The sequence below is a fragment of the Ixodes scapularis genome, unplaced genomic scaffold, assembly GCF_016920785.2.
Source record: "Ixodes scapularis isolate PalLabHiFi unplaced genomic scaffold, ASM1692078v2 PGA_scaffold2__306_contigs__length_199485367, whole genome shotgun sequence".
Lineage (NCBI taxonomy): Eukaryota > Metazoa > Arthropoda > Arachnida > Ixodida > Ixodidae > Ixodes > Ixodes scapularis.
The window spans coordinates 194,101,487-194,111,006 of NW_024609857.1; the positions used below are offsets into that span (position 1 = coordinate 194,101,487).

At 46.0% G+C, this 9,520-nt stretch overlaps 1 non-coding gene across 1 annotated transcript; it reads left to right on the forward strand.

Annotated features, from left to right (window-relative positions):
• Nucleotides 1-2,245: 2,245 nt before the first annotated feature.
• LOC115323206 lies at nt 2,246-2,347 on the forward strand. Its single transcript, XR_003919114.3, has one exon. It is a non-coding gene; the product is annotated as a U6 spliceosomal RNA (small nuclear RNA).
• Nucleotides 2,348-9,520: the final 7,173 nt, after the last annotated feature.

Genomic DNA, 9,520 nt, shown 5'->3' on the forward strand with positions numbered 1-9,520 from the left:
CTCTGGCTCTGCCGCTCCCGCTCCCTCCTCTCACCAGCGGCCGCGCCACTGCGTGTGTTGTGCCGCCATGAAGAGGGCTGCTCTGGTGGCTTTTTAATGCGAAATCATTCACTGTCCCATGGAGCGAGCGGACATCATCAACTTTGAAGCCGCGCCAAACGGCACCCTAAATCCCTTCTCCAAGTGACGTCAGCTCCCAGCAATGATACTACGCGAAAAGCCTGGTCAAACGGCATCTAGTTTCCCAGATCCCAAAGGAGCAAAGTAAAGCTTATGGATTTCGCCTTCTTTGCCACTGGCTGGCGCGCGTCGACGAGGCTCACATTGGCCACCGTGCGTCAGTCTGAACGAGCGCCACCCCATGGCGCTCCGTGTCCGTCAGCGCTAAAGTTCCTCGATATGCTCCCCCGAAGAGGAAGCAGAGTTGCGCATTTGTTTTCCCCGCGCCGCCACGCCGCTATTCGCCGAGACCCATCACGTGAGGAGCAAAGCATCCGGTGCCGTGCAAGAAGGCCACCTTTACGGTCGCCCCATCGACGCTGCTCGCGCCCCGGCGTATGTTCACCTGCTTTCGCTCTCCTTCTCCTCCTCTCCTGTTTTCCATGCGCGGCGGCGCGCGCGGCGCCGCTATTCGCCAAATTTAGTCACGTGAGGAGCAAAGCATCCAGGGCGTGCAAGAAAGCCAGCGCTACGGCCACCCGCCGAGGCTGAATGCGTAACTCTGCTACCGTAGGTGGCTATATACAGGAACTCTAGTCAGCGCGTCATTAACCAGAAACGTCCAAAGTCAGAGCGACGAGGAAAGGGCGCGCTCTGCCGTCGACGAAAATACGCTGCAGACGAAATAAAGGAGCGGAAGAATGACGTGCATGCTTTCGCATTTCCAACTCATAAGAAGTGTTTAGGTGTACCTCAACCCTGTTTTTGAGTTACGCCACACGGGAGCCGATGGAAGCCTTATTCCTCGATAACGCGCGCCAGCCAAAGGGAGCATAATATATGAAAAATAGGCTTCACTTGAGAAAGGGAATTTTAGGTGCCACTCGTCCAACGTCTCGCGTGGTTTCAAAGCTGATGATGTCGATTCGCTCCATGGGGCAGTTAATGCTTTCGCATTAAAAACTCCATATCACATCTAAGGGTTTGTGGACCGTGCTTCGTGTCAGGTGAACAACCTCTTTGCTATTCACTAGAATAAAAAAATAGTCTGAAATGCGGTTATACAATAATGGCTCTATGACTATACGGCGGTACAGCTGCCACAATAAGACCCCGAATGCCTCCAGCATGGCACCAAGGCGCTGATAGGAGACGGCAATCTTTGTTTATATTTTGAGTCTAACCAGAAGTGACGCCAGGCGCAAGAAGCCTATACTTAGAAGCAAAAAATGTAAATGAGCACTAAGTAGGAGTGAACACACGGAGCATTATAGGCAACTAAATTTTGTCTTGAAAACAATAACATATATACACACTTTATTATGCCTCACACCAAATTAATCTGGATTCCTGATTTGATGAAACGAGTGACGGCGCACTCATGCAGCCGTCATCCTTTACCTTGATCGCGAACGCTTCAAAACATTTTCTCTACGTTTTGGTTTCATACTTGCCCGAATTTTTGTTTTATCCAGCAAAGAACACACGAACACCTATCACAGTTGACAGCCAAGTTCCCCTAAGCAGAGCGCTTTACAGAAAGTTGATGCCCTATGTACGATCTGGTGTTCCATAGAAGCACTCGATGTCAAAAGCCCCGTGTCAAATGCCCCACGGCATACACCCCGAGCTGTTTCCTCGCCATCGAAAGGCCAGTTTCAAAAGCTTCTGGCGCCAATAGACCATTTGCTATATTCCCACTCGAGGAATCATGGGAACGGTGTCCCTTCTGCTCCCTTGTGATCAGTAAGGTGTCGACGAAGATCTTGCTCCGGAAATTCGAAGCTCAGTAGGTGATGAGCACTGCAGGTAAGTCGTGTCTGGTTAAAACAGCAAGAAGACAATCCCAGATCCGCTGCTAGAGATGCTTCCAGAAGAAAAATAATTCAACCCTCTTCGTAAAGTTGTCAGTATCGACAAGAAGATACTGATTCCCGAGAGGATTACGGTGAAATGGTCTCCTAACGTCACAGGTTACATTCCACTAAGGAGAGTGGCTTGCGAGCGGCTGCATTTAACCTGGTGGTTGGCCTCCGCGTGGTTTTGCCATCTGACACACTGAACTGCGAGCGTATCCCAGTACATCGTACTTCCAAAGTACATATACTAAAATTGGAAAGATACAAAGAAGATTAGCATGGCCCCTGCGCAAGATGACACGCAAAATCGTGAAGCGTTCCACATTTTTTTTCCAGGCTTCCTCTCTCTTCAGCACTTCTCTCTCTCTCTCTCTCTCTCAGTACATCTTGCCTGATTCTTGACCAAGTCGCAACACGACATAACATATCGTAAGTCTTGCGGCCGCTTCTGTAACCTGCTAAGGTTGAACCACGGAAGTACCTGGGGAACGGCTACGCAGTTGCTCAGGTATCACGATCCTGAAAGGCTATCTATCGGCGTTATTGACTGCTTGGGGGATATAGCGGAGAAGTCCGCCTTCGCTGAACACAAAGGAGTCGTACTCTGCATCGCTTCCTGTACGGCCTGCTCTTTGTGCTGCAAGCTTCTCACTCACGCGTCGACAAAGTCCGTCCTCTAGTTCCGTCATGCGAAGTTCTGCTCGACTGACCAATAACTTAATCGTGACTCTGATGTGTCGGCCACGGTGCCAGTTAGTCCCACCAGTCCTGGTTGTTCTGTTGTGGGAGGAAACTGCAAAAAAGCACGTGAAAGCGCGTCTGCCTCGACGTTAGTTGCTCCTTTCATGTGCACGACAGAGTAGTCGGACGCTCGAAGTATCAGGGCCCATCGTGCAACACGCCCGGGTCGATTCTGCAAATTCCTCAGCCAGGAAAGCGCTTGGTGGCTGAAAGGTTGAAAGGATGCCCCGTCAAGAAACATGATAAATTTCTTGAGAGCGAAGTTGATTTCCAGACATTTCTTTTCAGTCACGGAGTAGTTCCGCTCAGCCGCTGTCAGCCTGCGGCTGTCGAAGGCAACTGGACCATCAGAATCGTCGGGTTCCTGAAGCAGGACCTCGCTGAGGCCAGAGTTGCTTCGTCTAAATGAACAACAAACGGTCGGTTGAGATCCTGCAGCTGTAACAACGCGGCGCAAGTTATCGTCCTCGATAGACGAAAGAAAGCGTCCTGTTGCTCTTGCCCCCAACACCACTTTTCTCTTTTGCTCAAAAGCAGAGTCATGGGGTTAGCGGTTTTGGAGTGGTCTGAGATACATTAACAGTAAAATCCAAATAATCCTAAGAACCGTTGCAGGCTCTTGACGTTGTGGACCTGCGGGTGCTCCGTTATCGTGCGCAGCTTGTCCTCGCTCGGACGGAGAGGTCCGTTGTTGACTACGAAACCGAGAAGGTTAATCTGCGGTGACCAGTGTTGCACCTTCCCCGGGTGAACTGTCAAGCCGGCCAATTGCAATCGCTCGAGGACAATCTTAAGATGTTCTAGGTGTTCTCCGAAAGACTAGGAAAAAACAACGACGTCATTTATGTTAGCCTTCTCAATCTTGTACTTCGTGTCACCGAGAACGATGTCCCTTGCGCGCTGAAAACCAGCGGGCGAGTTTGAAAGACCGAAGAGGAGGCGAGTGAACTCAAACAGTCCTATGTGAAAAGTAGAGGCGGTCTTTGGGACATCAGCTGAATCTATGTCGATCTGCAGGAAGCCTCAACTGCAACCCAAAGTGGTGAACACTTTTGCGTTGCCGATCGCGTGCATGATTGATCTGATCAAAGGAAACAAGAATGTCTCTCTCAACGTCACAACGTTGAGGTGGCGATAATCGACGCACAGTCGTACCGAGCCGTCTTTCTTCGGAGCCAAGACAAGTGGTAAGGCCCATGAACTCTGACACTCTTGAACAGCTCCGGTGTCCATCATGTCCTGAGGGGCTCCGTCCATCAGTGCTCGTTTGTGCACGCTAAGATGTCTTGAGTTTCTCTGTTTCAAAAATTGCCTTAACAATGTTCACATTTCAACGTTTCACTAATATGTACATATTGTTTTGCATTCATGGGTTGTTATTTATTGTATGTTGTTGGATTCTATTGGATGTAACCCGCTCCCCTCTGTAATGCCTTCGGGCCCTGAAGGAACTTTTAAATAAATAAATAAATAAATAAAGGCCGGGCGTCACCGGTCTTGATGTGATGCAGAAGCATGTCTCTCTTGCCTGGGGTTTCCGGCAACATCGTTGTATACGGACTGCAGGATGCTCTCTAACTGCTGCTTCTGCAACTCAGTTCCGAAGATGTCTTTCAGCGTGGCTCTAATGCAGCCATTAAGCACAGCTGCAGGCCGAACGATGCAGTGGGTAAGGAGAGCGGGGCCAAGGATGCAATCCCCCCGCCTTGTAAAAAGTGTCACGTCATGTTGGTCATCCAGCCGATAACCGGCGGCAGCGAGGTCAAGGAAGATCTTTCGACGGCAATAAATTTTCGGCCCAGGATAATGAGTAGAGATAGGCCAGGCAGAAAAAGAAAACGCTGACCGCACTTCTTCCGATCCAAAGAAATTCTAAGTCTTACGGCGCCTGTGGCATTCAAGGCTGAATCCGAGCCTAGCTGTAAAAGCGTGTCTCCGGAACGAAGTTTAATCTTTCGCGTTCGGCACAGTTTGGACACTACGTCTCAGATAATTTATTTATTTATTTATTTATTAGAGTACCTACATCGTTTAGAAGGCATCACAGTAGGGGGGGCACAAAAATAACATGCAAAATATACATCGTTATACACGAAAAAAAGAAGAAAACACTACTACATTTATAAAGACTAAATCATATGAAAATTTAAACAATTGATTGAATTTTCTCAAAGAACAGCTCTGGCATCAAAGTTTCTACAATATCATTAGGAAGCTTATTCCAATCCTCAACAGACCGTGGAAAAAAAGAGAATTTAAAAACATCAGTTCTGCACTTATATGGACGGATCTTTTTTGAATTGTCAACCCTTAAAGACACATAAGCAGGTTCTAGAAGATGTGTTGATTTACATATACCAATATTATTGTGGAAGATGTTATGCAGAAGTTTTAGAAGAAGGCACTGACGTCTGTGCCTCAGCGGCCTCCAGTCCAGCGATGACTCCAGTTCAGTTATACTTGTCCTGAAATCATAATTTCCCGTAACAAACCTTGCAGCACGGTTCTGTATTTTTTCAATCTGCTCCTCCAAGTTGAACCTATAGGGGTCCCAGATTGTACACGCATAATCAAGAACTGATCTAACAAGTGAAAAATATAAGGTTTCTTTCAGTGACGAGGAGGCCAATCTAAAATTACGTTTAATGAAATTTAGCGATCGACTAGCCTTGGCGGTTATATGGTCAACATGTTTATTCCAACTTAAATTTGACGAAAAAATAACTCCTAAATATTTAGTTTCATTGAAAAGGATGAGGGGCAATCCACCAATGGTGGATGAAGAAGGGAAGAAATTAGTTTTTCTTGTGAACCTGATATAGACACATTTCGATATATTCAAAGACATACGCCATTGAAAACACCAAGCTTCAATCCTGTCCAAATCACTTTGAAGAGCAAGGGCGTCAGCATTACATAAAACATCTGCGTACAAAACACAATCATCGGCATATAATCTTATAGAAGAAACTTTTTCGACCAGATCATTAATGAAAATTAAAAACAGGAGAGGTCCGAGTACCGATCCCTGTGGGACACCAGATGCAACTTGGACTGACGGGGACCGAATCCCATTAATTACTACAGACTGTTTCCTGTAGCTTAAGTAGTCACCTATCCAACAAGTAATTTTGGAATCAATGTTTAGTTTCTGAAGCTTAAGCATGAGGAGAGCATGTGGAACCACATCAAAGGCATTATTAAAATCTAAAAATATGCAGTCGACCTGTTTTTCCCTATCGAATGACAATGCCGAGTCATGATAGAATTCAGTTAACTGAGTAGTGCAGGATAAACCAGAACGGAAGCCATGCTGAGCTGGAGTAAAAAATTTAGTTTGGGCAAGGTGACTCATGAAACTGGTGTAAATCACGTGTTCCATGACTTTACAAGATTCACTCGTAAGAGAGATTGGCCTGTAATTAACGACTAGATTTTTGGGACCAGACTTGTGAATCGGGACAACATTTGCAGTTTTCCAGTCATGTGGTAATACACCAGTCTCCAAAGACACTGTAAATATAATGGTCAAGTAACGGGAGATAACATCAGCACAGGACTTTAAAACAGTGTTCGGGATATCATCGGGACCAGACGCTGAACCTTGCTTTATTTTGATTAAAAGCTTAAAAATACCATGCACGTCAAAATAAATTTCAGACATGCGAACCACAGGATTAACCGTTACTTCGGAATGATCATAATCACACGTAATGACATCCGAAAATACAGACCTAAAGTAGCTATTAAAAGTGACAGCCTTTAAGTTGTCATCGGTGACAATGTCACCACTGACACTCAAAGATGGGACGCCCACGGTATCCTTACGATTTGATCGAATGAACTTCCATAACTCCTTCGGGTTCTGTTTAAGCTTAGTATTTAGCGTCGCGAAGTAATTTGCTCGGGACGAAGTTATTCTTGAGGGCAGCTCCTATCTCAATTAATTTTCTGTGAGATGCAGAGTCATGGCGTGTGCGGTATTGTTTCATGGCACGTTTATTTTTATTTGTTAATTTGCGCAATTCAGAATTAAACCATGGTTTCTCACGACGTCGCTTGGACGAAAGAATTCTAGATGGAACGAAAGTTTCAACAAGGGTTGATAATCTCGTTTTAAAAATGTTCCACAATAAATGCACGTCACCCGATACGCTTAATTCTTCGAAAGCCGGAAAATATGAACTTAGGTTATTCGATAGGCCAGTATAATCACCCCTATCGAATAAGTACACTTTCTTAGGACGAAACGAAAAATCATGTTTAAAAGAACAAGCCAAATTAGCGACCACAGCCTTATGCTCAATAATTCCAGGAATGACTGTTACAGCTGTAATAGCCGAATCGTAATTACTGAAAAGAAGATCTAGAAGACTCGAGCGGCTGGGAGAAAATCTCGTGGGCTCGTTAACAAACTGTTTAAGACTGTAGTCGTTAATGAGATTAATAAATGCTGCGTATATACCAGAAGAGCTAGCAGTTAAAGGCCGGTGATCTATCCATTGGATTTCAGGTAAATTAAAGTCGCCACCAATAACAACAAAACCGTCTTCGACCACTGACAAAGCATTATACAAAGAAAAAATTGGGCTAGCATCACTTGCTGGCGGCCTATAGAAACAGCCTACGGAAAGGTAGTTGCCATTTTCAAGGTAGACGCGGCACCAAACCGTTTCACAAGATAAGCCATTGAAATCAATCTTGCAGCTTTTTAAACTTTCATGAATAAGCAAAAAGACACCACCACCTGAAACATTCCTGTCTTTACGATACATTGTGAAATGCACTAGAAAAACTTCCGAATCGGATATAGACTGATCAAGCCAAGATTCCGTCCCAATAACAATGCTAGCACCAGTGACCAAGATTAGAGCAGCAAGAACGTCAGTTCTGTTTCTAATACTTCTACAATTTACATTTAGAACGATAAGATTAGTAAGAGGTGCGACTACATTCTGACGAGGCCTTTTTGATTGTTAGGCAGCAGTATTTTTTACGGACCTAGTGACTGCATCAACGTAAAAGGATTGGTCACCAATATGTAAGCAGTTATACTTGAGTTGAAATCTGCAATCTTTTGACTTTGCAAATTCTAGAAGAATTTTGCGTTCACTTCCAATTTTAGGTGAAAAATCCTCGCTAAGTGAGAATGGAGTGTTCTTTAGCCTCGATCCAAGGGACAAAATATCTTGTTTCTGCTTAAATTATGAGAATTTCGCAATGAGAGGCCTGTTACGATTTGCTCTGAAAGCTCCCAGCCTATGTGCACGTTCCAAGCACGAAGAATTAATTTCCACTCCTAGAACTTCCTGGCAAAGGGAGACACCTTTAGCCTCCGAGGCGGTCCAGGTTTCGCCAGGGGAGTCAGTTATTCCATAAAAAATCAAATTCGACCTCCTTGATTGACTTTCGAGGTTATCACACTGCGACGATAGACTCTTAATTTGCCCGGCCATATGGCTCGTAGAGATATTAAGGTGATCCATATCAACCCGCAACTGTGGTAGCGAAGCCAAATTGACTTCGACAGCCGTAAGTCTGTTAGTTAATTCTCCCATTTTTTTGTCTAATGAGTTCTGGTTATTTTTTATTATCTTTAACTCATTAAGACGCTCTGTTTGACCCGCCTGTAGTTGAGGAAGAATAGCCAGACTCTGCAACATAAGCTGTTCCTGAGCTTCCGTGAGGGGACCCGGGTTAGATTCAACGTCCCCAGCAAGCAATAGTAGCAACTCGGCACAATCAAACAAAAAACAAAACACACTGCTTGGGCACAGCAGCAGGACAAGGCATCTATCATCAGATCGAAACATAGATACGTTGTATTTACTAACCTGCATAGACAAAGGAAGTGGATTAAGTGACATCTTGTTGGCGGCCCTGCCACTGTGCCCACTGAAGACGTCCGCCGACGGTCGTTTCTTTATATGCTCCCAAAATACTGTAGATGATGATGATGATGCCAAGGCCAGGCCTGACGCGTCAATGCAAGGGACGGTAAACTCCGAAAAGGGAGGCGCTTCTTTGTAGATAAACCGATTCCACGTGTTGGCCCAATCTTGCAGACATGACGAAGAGGTTAGATTACGGTTGACGAGCTTGTAGTGCTGACCGGTCGTGGAAGGGATACCAAGAAGCAGCAACAGCTGCATAGACATAAGAAGTGGATTAAGTGACATCCTGTTGCCGGCCCTGCCACTGTGCCCACTGAAGACGTCCGCCGACGGTCGTTTCTTTATATGCTCCCAAAATACTGTAGATGATGATGATGATGCCAAGGCCAGGCCTGACGCGTCAATGCAAGGGACGGTAAACTCCTAAAAGGGAGGCGCTTCTTTGTAGATAAACCGATTCCACGTGTTGGCCCAATCTTGCAGACATGACGAAGAGGTTAGATTGCCGTTGACGAGCTTGTAGTGCTGACCGGACGTGGAAGGGATACCAAGAAGCAGCAACAGCTGCATAGACAGAAGAAGTGGATTAAGTGACATCCTGTTGGCGGCCCTGCCACTGTGCCCATAAGCGAAACTTCTGCTCCGATATCTCGGCTCGGCAAAAGGCACGTTGAGTAAATAAACTGTCGTGCGTGGCTCGATACTTTGATTCGTAGGTCGCACTGGACAGACGGATGGAAGCAGTGCTGTGACTCACGTTTCTTGAGGCTGTCCGTGGCCGTCGGCGGCTAGATCTCCCGATTTAGCGCCGCTGGCATCTCTCGTTTCACTGGTTCTGCTCTCGGGGCAGGCGGTGTGGGCACTGGC